Genomic DNA, 12,080 nt, shown 5'->3' on the forward strand with positions numbered 1-12,080 from the left:
TTAACCCATTCCTTTCTCCTCAACCATTAACGAGTTACAATAGTAAGAATTGTAGTCATAAATCACATTACTTGTTTAGTACTATATTAAAGCAAGTTATACTAAAGGAATATATAATTAATGGAATATTTAACTAAAGTGATAGTTTACTATTGCACTTAGACACGGCGCAAGATAACTTTGCACTTTGAAACCGTTGCTTCCCGAGCGAGTGAGATGAAAATGAGAGGAAATGGTTGATCCTACGCATGCGCAAGATATGTTGCCAACCGCGATTATCCAAACTTCTCAGTAGTAGATCCTAATTTTTTTTTAAATAGTTTATTACTGAATGTTTGCCTCTTTGCAAAGCATCACACATCCTCTCCACTGCTTTTGCAACTGGACTTGGTACAATTGACAACAATAAACCGTTGTTTGCTCTTTCTTTCTCGAAGTAAGCTGTGACACTATATATCAATTCCCTACTTAGACTTCTGATCGTAGTACTGCTCCCGAGTTTTTTAAAACAGATCTTTCATCTTCCATATCATAGCGTTAATTAACCAAAGTATAAGAGAATTTGAAATCAGTTATTAAAATTAAGAATAACTGAATGTATCAAACACCTGAACGTGCCGGCATAAAAAAAGGGGTAAAGAACTCATACAAGTACATCCACACAAACCCAGATATTAACACACAAAAGAATAGATACACATAGTATTTTAGTTCTACAAATCACAAAAATTCAGATTTATATACACCACTATAACACAATGCTAAGTAATACTGAGTGGAAAACATTCTTTCACCCTTCTTATTTTGACCTTTGGGTTACCAAAAAAAAAAAAAAAAAAAAAGTAAAGAAAAGAAAAAGAAATCCTCCCACACATTTGTTGGTCAACAGAACACATGGTACATTTTGGCAATCGTAGCATTCCATTCGCTTACGGTCTAAAACAAGAGACATTGCTCACTCATCCCTCGAAATAAGATATTTCCGATGCTTGTGGAGGTTTTGTTCTTTCGCTGGGTTTCGTGTAGTGTGCTGGTAGATTGAAAATAAGGTATTTGTTGTTACTATCGTATTCCGGTCCAGTGTAGTGTGGAGAGGCTAGTGTAATAGTTTGTAGGTGTTTCGGTGTGCGTTGTAGTGAATTTAACGTGACTATAAATGTTATAAACCCCAAAGTGAAGCACAAAAAGATTCCAAGGATAGGTTGCTTCATGAAACACAACTTTCAAAATTAATGATGTTCAAAAAAACTCTGTGAAATTAGGTTCGGGCAAATCGGGAGGAACGAATGGATATCAGTTTGTAATCACGTGAAGCAAATTGAAACTCAGTATTGGGAAGCAGAAGGAATTATGGATAAAATTTCTGAGAGGGTCGTTATCAGTCTGGGTGGTGTCGATAGTGATAGCAACAGTGATTCAGAAGAGGACACTGACGGTAGGTGAGTGTTTCCTTTATGTACGCATACACATAGATGAAAAATATTTGACATTTCATTTCTATTTGTGGAATGCAACGTCCATTATTAATAGTAATGATCTAGATATACATAGATGAAAAAGTACAACGTACGAGTTATGAATAATATCTCACATTTCTAAATTCATGGCGAATATTTATTTCAGTTGGCAACGCTGATAAGTTCACTTCTCTGCCTCCTAAATCACGGTCAGATGGGAGCCAAATCGCGAACAGCATTACGTCACTCAAGTGCAGAGTTGTTGTGCGCCGTGTCTACCCAGGCTTTTGTTTCCTTCCACTCTTCTTTTCCGTTTGTAAACAACCTCGTTTATAAAGCAACTCGCAAGCAAACGACCGTTGTTTCATGACGTCATCTATGGTGCAAGAAAGAGGTGTCTATAGGAGGTCAGGACCTCACACACAGATGGACGTATATAACATATAGCTGAAGTATTTAACATACGTATACGTATGTAAAATACAGAAGATTGTTAGATGTCAGACATCCTGCAGCAGCATAATGTAACATCTAAGCGGGTAAAAGGCAATACCTGTGTAGCATATGGATAAAGTACGCTCCGTACAGATTTCCTTAGTAAACATAACGAATCCTTGTATTTGTACAATATACCGCTGTCCGGATAATGGATTTTTCTCAGTGTATGAATACTTTTTTGAGTCACTGTATATGTGTGTATATATATAGCTATATATTCGTATCCGGATTGCATTGTTATATATCACGAACAGCCATATAAACTTAAATTCTCAAAAACTATATAAAAGGATTGATTTGTGTTAGTGAGTTTTGTGATGCTTTTCAATGCTACAAAAGGAACCTTTTCACTTGTTTCTATTGAACATTGTCTATTAAGTAGGCCTCCTGTGTTGAAGAACTACCAGGAAACTGAGGTAAGTACAAAAATCATTACATATATTCAGAAGTGCAGATAGTTTATATATACAGGCGTCTGGCGGAGGAAGACGTGCCCCCCAATATTTCGAAGTAGAAAATATTCAATATTCTATTTTAATTTAGTTTATTTACTAACGACAATAACATATAAATAATAATAATTATATTTATTTGGAATTTAATATTCAGGCTGTGAAAGGATTATAACAGTTCTTGATATGTCTCAGGGGGTCCGTAAAGGTAAGCAGAAAGGTAACAAATGGAATTGAAGATAATAAATAGATTGGGCTAGGTACTACAATTTAAATCACTTTCTTTGATGCCCCCCCCCCCATTTTACATGCCAAAGACGCCAGTGCAGATATATATATATACACAGCAAATCCCATCCCCTCTCATGTGTTACTGATGGCAATAATTTACGTTTTTCCTTCTGAACCTTGCATATACAATTCGTCTGAACTCGAAGTCTTGCACGAAATTCGAATGTATCGTATAGGAATCATAGTGAACATCCTCCACAATTTTTTCTTCCCTTCTAGACTGAATAGCAAAAAACCCTGAAAGACGCGTTTCATTATTTCAAGTGAAAAGTTCAAATGCCGAATTTCACATCCAACTTTAAATAACTCCGAAACATGAGTATATTATTGTAATAATTGCTACTCCTATTCCTCCTTTCTAAGTCGAATTAAAAAAAAAAAAAAAACTTTTTTAGTGGTATCTTACGTCACAAATCCTATGGTGCATTTAATCTATCAAGCAGTCAGTCAGGACTTTTTCTTATTATATATGCATATACAGGCGCGGATTCAAGGGGGGCTATAGGGGCTATAGTCCCCCTTGACGCAAGATGACCAGAACTTTTACTTTCAAAAACGGGACGCATACGAATCGGCGACCGGGAAGGGGAAGGGTATTTATCTGACTTCCACATTGCATTTTGGGACTCAGCAGTGTTTTCAATTTACAAAATATACAAGTAAGAATGATAACACACCGTTTCCAACTTAAGTACAACCCAACAATACTTTTAACTACTTGAACACTCAGAATTCCACTTCAATTTCCACTTGAAGCACGGAACACTCAATTCCCATTTGAACATTCAAAAGTTCCAGACACGGCTGAACCTTCCCAATGAGTGCTGGTACGGAAGAGTGTAGAATTTGCATTGACCATTTATATTTTGAATAATAATTACTTGACACCTGGGTCATTTTTGCTTAAAAACGGGACATTTAGGCATCCCGTTTGAGAATCAGATAAAAACGGATATTATATTATCATACATAAATTATTTATCAAAGTTGTATTACGTTTATCAAAATTTTAGTTAGAAAAGTGCTCACTACTGAAGAGGGGGCTAGGGGGGAGGCAAGTTTTTCAGTAGGGGTCAGGTCCCTTATAGCTTTGCCTCTACAAATTTTTCTCCAGATTTTTTTTGTGTAAAATACTGATTTTTACAGATATTTTACACCACGTCTACAGATATTTTGCCTTCCTGACCTGGCAACGCTACTTCTTGTTTTTCAGAAGCGGGTGTCATGACCGTTAGCCCATATCTCCAAGCAAAGCAATGCGAATGAATGTTGACTCTTGATGTTGACCAAAACATGAGGCGGAGGGGATAAGAAGTGTTTTTTGTTTTCTCACTACTTGTCAAGAAAATGCCATTTTGCAAACAAATGAACGACAGAGTGAATGAGAGGGATGGGAGGTCATTTATTGAACGAAGGAAAAAAATGGAAAAAGAGAGAGAAGTTAAAACATAAAAACTTTGTCAGCATAACCGCCCGATATCCAATTAAAAAGATTAAGCACGTTGAAAGTGAAAAGAAAGTGACAATGGGCGAGAAGGTGACGGTTCACGACAATAATAATAATAATAATAATAAAAATTAGATTAACTAAGATATGTTTAAATGAATCCCAATTCCGGGTAGGAAAATTTTTTCCACGAGCTTTAACGTTGAGAATTGCCTGAAACAAGGAGATGCGCTGTCGCCATTATTATTCAACTTTGTCCTGGAAAACGCTACAAGGAAAATCAAAGATAGCAACCAGTGCCTAGAATTGAATGTTATTCATCAAGTTATGGCATATGCTGATGATGTAAAGTGAATAGGGGATGATAGGAAAACCATAGAAAGAAATGCAGAGATCTTATTAAACTCTTGCAGGGACATGGGTTTAGAAGTAAATGCACAGAAAACTAAATACATGGAAGTGCATCGGGAGCGTAATACGGCAAATTATGGATGCGTTAAAATATTAAATAATACTTTTGATAAAGTGGATAATTTCAAATATCTAGGATCAATATTAACAGACGAAAATCATATTCACGAAGAAATTAAATTTCGACTAAAAGCAGGGAATTCGTGCTATTATTCAATTCAAAATATTCTATCATCGTGAATTCTGTCGAGGAATCTGAAGCTTAAAATATATAAAACGATAATCATGCCTGTTGTTATATATGGTTGCGAAACATGGTCGTTTACTCTGAGGGAAGAACATAGACTGAAAGTATTTGAGAACAATATCCTGAGACGAATATTCGGATCCAAGGGGATCGGGAATGGCGAATGGCGGAAACTTCATAACTAGGAACTTCATAATTTATACTGTGATATTTTCCATAAGTAGAAGCTTTGCTTTGTTATAATTAAATATAAACTAATTATTTGCTGAACAAAACTATATATTTTCATTATATAGTTATCTTATATACCTTAGCTGATGTATGTATATACGAGTGCACAGTTATCCTGTATCACATAGTGTCTGATGAAGCCAAAGAGTTAGTTGGCGAAACTGTAACACGTGTTGAATTTTAACGAAAATATATAGTTTTGCTCAGCAAATAATTAGTTTATATATAATTTATACGGTTTGCCGAACATTGTTAGCGCCATCAAGTCTAGCAGGCTTAGGTTGGCAGGGCATGTAGCTAGGATGAAATAAAATAGAAACGCTTTCAAAGTCTTAACTGGAAGACCAATCGGAAAACGACCATTAGGAAGACCTAGGCGCAGATGGGAAGACAATATAAAGATGGATCTCGCAGCAATGGGAATACAAAGTAGAAACTGGATCCAGTTGGCTAAGGATAGAAGTCAGTGGAGAGCTTTTGTGAACCCGGCATTGAACCTCCGGGTTCCATAGGCCATAGACTTAGTTATAATAATAATAATAATAATAATAATAATAATAATAATAATAATAATAATAATAAAATCAAACGCTGAATCTTTGATGAACAATGGCTGGTCGGTGTACGTATAGGTATGTGTATACATGTATACATATAGACAGGTAGTTATGTATTGTGCAGTTTTGTGCGCACTGTCTTCCCGTTTGTGTGTAAAATTGTGCAATTTGGACAGAAGGTGTGTGTAATTTCGCTTGCTGTGTCTGGCAACACTGATAGTGATTTACCACGAGGAAAACCCAGTGATCGAGCTTTCTTCTCTGTGCGAAGGAGATCAGTAATCAAATAAAAAAATATCAGTGTGTTTTATATTTACAAATAATAATATCTATAAGTGTGCCGCGAGAATCCATGTTACACCCGTAGAGTGCTGCAAGTTGGAAAAGGTTGGGAAACGCTGGTTTAGAGGAAAGAATAATTGGTACACTCCCTCCTCCATGCTCTTTCTCTGCCTAGTATATTTTCTTTATTTTATTGTCTCCGAAACACCATTCCAGACAAATGCTTTTCGGTAGAAAAGTTAGAAACAAAACCATCCCACTCTTGGACAAAGTGGGCAACATGCGGTACTCAAGTCAATCAACCTGCTTTGGAAATTTTCGTGCAATTTAGGTTACTGAGAGGATGTAGTTTCTTCAACTATGCCGCCTTCTACTATGGCTCGTGCCATAAATGAAATGAAATGAAATGAAATCTTTGAGTTTTACGTCCCACGATTATGCCGGTTAGGCTAAAGGAGACGGTGAAGATGAGAAATGAATGAAATGGTGGAATGAAGATAGTGGGAGGAAACGGGAGAACCCCGAGAAAACCCACGCACACGGTGTTTGTCCACCAGAAAGTTCACTTGGCGGGAGCTGGGATCGAACCCGGAACCCCTAACACCAGAGGTGAACGCTCTACCACTGAGCCACCGCGGCCCCATCGTGCCATAAATAAGTCATCGTCTGATCATATGGGAAACACCGCTAGTTGTCCTTGCCTGACATCTGTTTCATATTCATATTAGCCAGTGACGGCGATAAAGGGCGCGCAGACCCCGCGGTGCGGGGGAGCATACTTGAGGGGGCCTCTACAAGGTACGCTCAGCAAGGCACCTTCTAGTTGTCATTTATAATTTTAATGCATTTTGAAAGCGTTTCTACACAGCTTATAATTAATTCTAACAGTTTCAGAGAATTAAACCGGTTGAGAATGCTACATGAGCATTGCCAGAACGAACTTAAAAAGAATGGAGAGATGGAGCTGGAAGGATAACTGTCATTGTTCCTAGATATAAAAGTAAATCATTTCATCCGCACCACCTTCTCTCTCGCAAAAATTAGTAAAATATTATCTCTCTATGACTTACAATTCTCGAGATATGGCTGCTTAAATATCTAGAAATTTGAACTTTTTGGCCAATATCTGGGAAACGGTGGCCAGTTGGCCAGTAGACAGTTAATCAGTGGACACTGGTTATTATTTGGTATTAAAATGTTCACCACCCTCTTAGGTATTGATCAACACCAATATGATCTCTCTACAACTTACGGCTCCCAAGCTATGACTCGTTAAATATCTAGAAATTGGCCATTTTTTGGCCAACATCACAGGAACGGTAAGTCATAGAGAGATGATATTGGTGTTAATCAATACCTAAGAGGAAGGTAAACAATTTGATACCGATATTAATTAGTGGCCACTGGCCATTGGCCAAACTAGTGGCCACCGGTTACTATTTGATACCAAAATATTTACCATCCTCTTAAGTATTGATCAACGTCAATATCATCTCTCTACAGTTTATGGTTCCCGAGCTATGGCTCCTTAAATATCTAGAAATTGGCCGTTTCTGGCCAATATCACAGGAATGGTAAGTCATAGAGAGACGATATTGGTGTTAATCAATACCTAAGAGGATGGTATGCATTTTAGTACCGATATTAATTGGTGGCCACTATACAACTGGCCATTGGCCAAACCAGTGGCCAATTGGCCAGTGTTAATCGGTTACTATTTCGTACCAAAATGTTCACCATCCTCTTAGGTAATGAACATCAATGTGATCTCTCTATGACTTACGGTTCCCGAGATATGGCTCCTTAAATCTCTGGAAGTCGGCCATTTTTTGGCCAATATCTTGGGAACGGTAAGAGTGACGCGAAAAATTTAATCACTTTTTCTGATAGTTTTTGAAGCTCTATCAAATACACGGTTCAATATTGAAAAATCGCAAATAAAAGACAGACGGACAGACACACAGACATAGAGAATTCAGTAACAAACTTTTTAAGTTCGTTGATAATGAAGTAATAATTAGAATCAAATAATGAGGAATGACTGTGATCATGAATGTCAGGTTGCTCTTTGCGATTTTCCAAAGATTTTATTTTCCAGTGTAACATTTGCATATTACTGTATTATGTTAGTCTATAATGCCATATTTTCGATATCATGTATCTTAGACTAGAATTACCGTGTATTACAATAGATTATCGTATTTACCAGAAATATCTTCCAAGAAAACAAATCGAGATATAACAACTTGTTATTTGAAGAAGACAGTTGCTTACTGACAAGTTGATGGCTCCACTGAGATCCGAACGAGACAATTGTGTTCGCATTTGATGTGTTATAACTAGACGAATCCCGAAGTTATACGTGTCACCGGGCGGGATATCGTGAGTTACAACATATTCAAGTTCGTTACTGAATTCTCTATGTCTGTGTGTCTATCTGTCCGTCTGTCTGTTATTTGCGATTTTTTCAATTTTATACACTGCATTCGATAGAGCACCAAAAACTATCAGACAAAATGATTAAATTTTTCGCGTCACTCTAACCGTTCGCAAGATATTGGCCAAAAAGTGACCGATTTACAGAAATTTAAGGAGCCATATCTCGGGAACCGTAAGTCATAGAGATCATATTGGTGTTGATCAATATCTAAAAGGATGGTAAACATTTTGGTGCCAAATAGTAACCGGTGGCCACTGTCCAACTGGCCAGTGCTTTGGCCAATGGCCAGTTGGCCAGTGGCCACCAATTAATATCGGGACAAAAATGTTTAACATTCTATTAGGGATTGATTACCACCAATATCATATCTCTATGGCTTACCGTTCCCGTGATATTGGCCAAAAACATGGCCAATTTCTAGATATTTAAAAAGCCATAGCTAGGGAATTACCTGCTAGAATAGTTTGAACCGAGTCATTTGTTCGGAAACGGTTGGGTAAATGGAAAACTCGGTGAACATGTATCCCATCATTTTCAAGGCCACACTTTTTTGGGGTAAAAAAGTTTGCCCCAGGGTTCCCCGCAGGGTCCCAGACGGGATCCAACTCAAAAGTTTCAAATAGCAAGAGGGTTAAGTAGCACATCGTTTGAAATCTTTGTAAAATGAAGGAAAATGGAGCAAGTCTCGACTCTACGACAACCCTGTGCAAAATGGCGGCGGGTCAAAATGAAAACAAAAACTTAATTGAAAAGTTCACAGCCACCCGTATAAATCGAAAATGGTGAGACAAATGTAAAAACAGGAAAGGACGTGTGGCATTACGAGATCGAGCTAAAGAGAATTTCACAGTAAATATCAAGCTCAAGCTCGAATTAGTGAGAATCTTGACAAGTGTGATCCTCATTGAGATTAGCGAACGCGAGCTCCATTGAGGATAGAGAGCATGAGCCCGAGTGAGTCACGGTTGCAAAATTACCAATTTTACTTCTTTCTTTCTTTCTTTTCTTTCCTTTTTTTTTCGTACTCCAATGCGTAAGGTTTATGAACAGCAGAAGTGCTTGCTAGAAAGACCTTAATTAGCATATGCTTGAATTATCCATAGGAACTGCTTAGATATCTAATGCAACTTACGTTCGCATTTTAACAATTCAGGTTGTAATTAAATCCTTGAATACTGAGCAGATGAGCACGCTGAATGTTTTGTTGGGGTGTATTTCTAATACGCAATTAATTATTCGCATACAAATACAACTCTATAGTATCTGAAGCGGCTTGAGTTGGATTGAATGAAAACGTGAATATGTATTCGAACTGCGCAATGTATTGTTAATTATCATGAACTGGAACAATTAAGAAAAAATGGAAGCGCGACTGATGAGCAGCAAACATCAAAATTTCACAAGGCATGGTCAAAGCTCACACCTCAAAGACCAGAAAAAAAGATTGCCCCATCAACTAACCGTTGTCGGGGACGCGGCAGAAGTCCTCAAAGGCAGAAGTCCTAAAAATCATTTCGCGGCACAAGTCCTAAACGGCAGAAGTCCTAAAAGGCAGAAGTCCTAAACGGCAGAAGTCCTAAAAATCATTTCGCGGCACAAGTCCTAAAAATCTCTTGTGGCGCTACCATCGCGTCCGTAAGAAGAATACTGTCAATGTTTTAGATATACTGTTACAAATTACAGAACCTTAGTTCTTACAAGTTATTTGTATAAATACATATTCTATCGTTCTGAAATAAATAAATAAAAAATGAAGCCTATTGTCCTTTCTTGCTCTTTCCATGATATATTTCTATGTTGACAAAATTTTAACTTCCTACCAAATGTGATTCCCAGATCTTTCATAATGTCTGTTTTTCTCTATTTCCACACCATTGACCTTATATTAGTAACATAATATTGTGTATTAGTTATGTACGTCATAAATTTTGTTTTCCTTGTGTTGTTTTGAAGTAAATTATTTTTACATATTTCTTGTACAGAAGTCTTTCTGTAGCAAATATTTGTCATACCCGTAATTAACTACTCTTACTCGTTATCATTATTAATAATAATTTTAGTGTTACTAACATAGTTGTTACCGTTGGAATTAAATACGTTCATATTGGTATTGTGCAACTACTTACTACTGAAATGCTTTATCGAATATTTAAGTCTGTAGTTTGTAGCAGGGTGGCCATAGAAGTTAATGGCTTATAGCCCATAGTGCGTCACTGAAAGTTTAGAAGATCTTTGAAAAACAACTTAAATGAAATTAATGAGAAAAATATATTTAAAATAAATTTATTTAATACAAGAACATTACGTTTAATCAATTCCGCAACCATTGTTGAGGAAGAGATGTATTAAAGAATGAACCATTGAAATAGTCCAGAAGCAATAGCTGAGTTTTTTTATAAATATATATATAAATGAAAGTAGGCCCTATACTAGAATGTAACTAACTAGACTAGAAATGAAAGAATGTAACTATATATATATATATATATATATATATATATATATATATATATATATATATATATATATATATATATATATATATATATATATATATATATATATAAATGAAAGTAACTATATTTGTAACTTAACAACACTTAAACCACCAGACTGATCTCGACAAAAACTTTCAACATAGATGAGGTTCGGGCCTGAAATCGTTTTATCATTTCACTTTGAAGGTGCAACTTGGAGGAAGGAAGTGCGAATATATATTAAAAATTATCGATCTTAGTGTCGAATTTACAGGCCACACCCCTAAATGACTATGTAGTAATTTCTGCAAAATTGGCACAGGACCTAAAATTTAGGTCTAGTGCCTATATTTTTAGGACTTTTGCCGTTTAGGACTTATGAATGTCACCCACTGTATTGCATAATAAATATTCTTTGTTCAATTTTAAATTTACTGCGTTCTTTATGTATACAGTTGGTATTTAATGTTCACTCGTGAAATGTCTAGTGAGCTTTTGTCCCAATTAAGTAAACTTTGGTGGATTTTTGTCCTACTCTTAATAAAATACGCTCCGCATAGTATATATTGCAATTCTGAATGTTTGCTTGGTTTCAGAAGTCTGGTAAAATATGCTTTTTAAACATTTTATTTATTTATTTTTGTTTTAGGAATTTGTTTTGGGATTCTCGTATGTCCATTCGAAAGAAACTAATTTCTTAACTAATTCTGTAATTAACTCTTAGAATGAAATAGATTGTATTATGTAACTCGTGTATAAGTGCAGAACAGATAGTGATAATAATAATCTTAGTAGTACAAATATAGCTATTACTGTTGGAATTAGCTACGTTCGTAACCTTATTGCCAACTAGTTGCTGCATCGTCCCAATTTCGTGTGGTGGTGGCGAATTTCAGAACTAAAGCAAGTGAATGAAACAGGCACAAGTCCTAAAAGGCAGAAGTCCTAAACGCCAGAAGTCCTAAAAATCATATCGCGGCACAAGTCCTAAACGGCAGAAGTCCTAAACAGCAGAAGTCCTAAACTGCAGAAGTCCTAAACTGCAGAAGTTCTAAACTGCAGAAGTCCTAAAATTTAGGACTAGTGCCTATATTTTTAGGACTTCTGCCGTTTAGGACTTCTGGATGTCACCCCCTTTGTCTTGTCCAAGTCAGTTGCTTCTTTTCATTGTGAAATTTCCTGCAAGTTAATCAGAATGTTGAAAATTTCCTACATTTTAAATTTATTTAGTATGTACTGATCAGTCAGAACATTATGACTACCAACCTATTATCGATATAATTTCCGTCT

The sequence above is a fragment of the Thermobia domestica genome, chromosome 11 (assembly GCF_964235325.1).
Source record: "Thermobia domestica chromosome 11, izTheDome1.hap1.1, whole genome shotgun sequence".
Lineage (NCBI taxonomy): Eukaryota > Metazoa > Arthropoda > Insecta > Zygentoma > Lepismatidae > Thermobia > Thermobia domestica.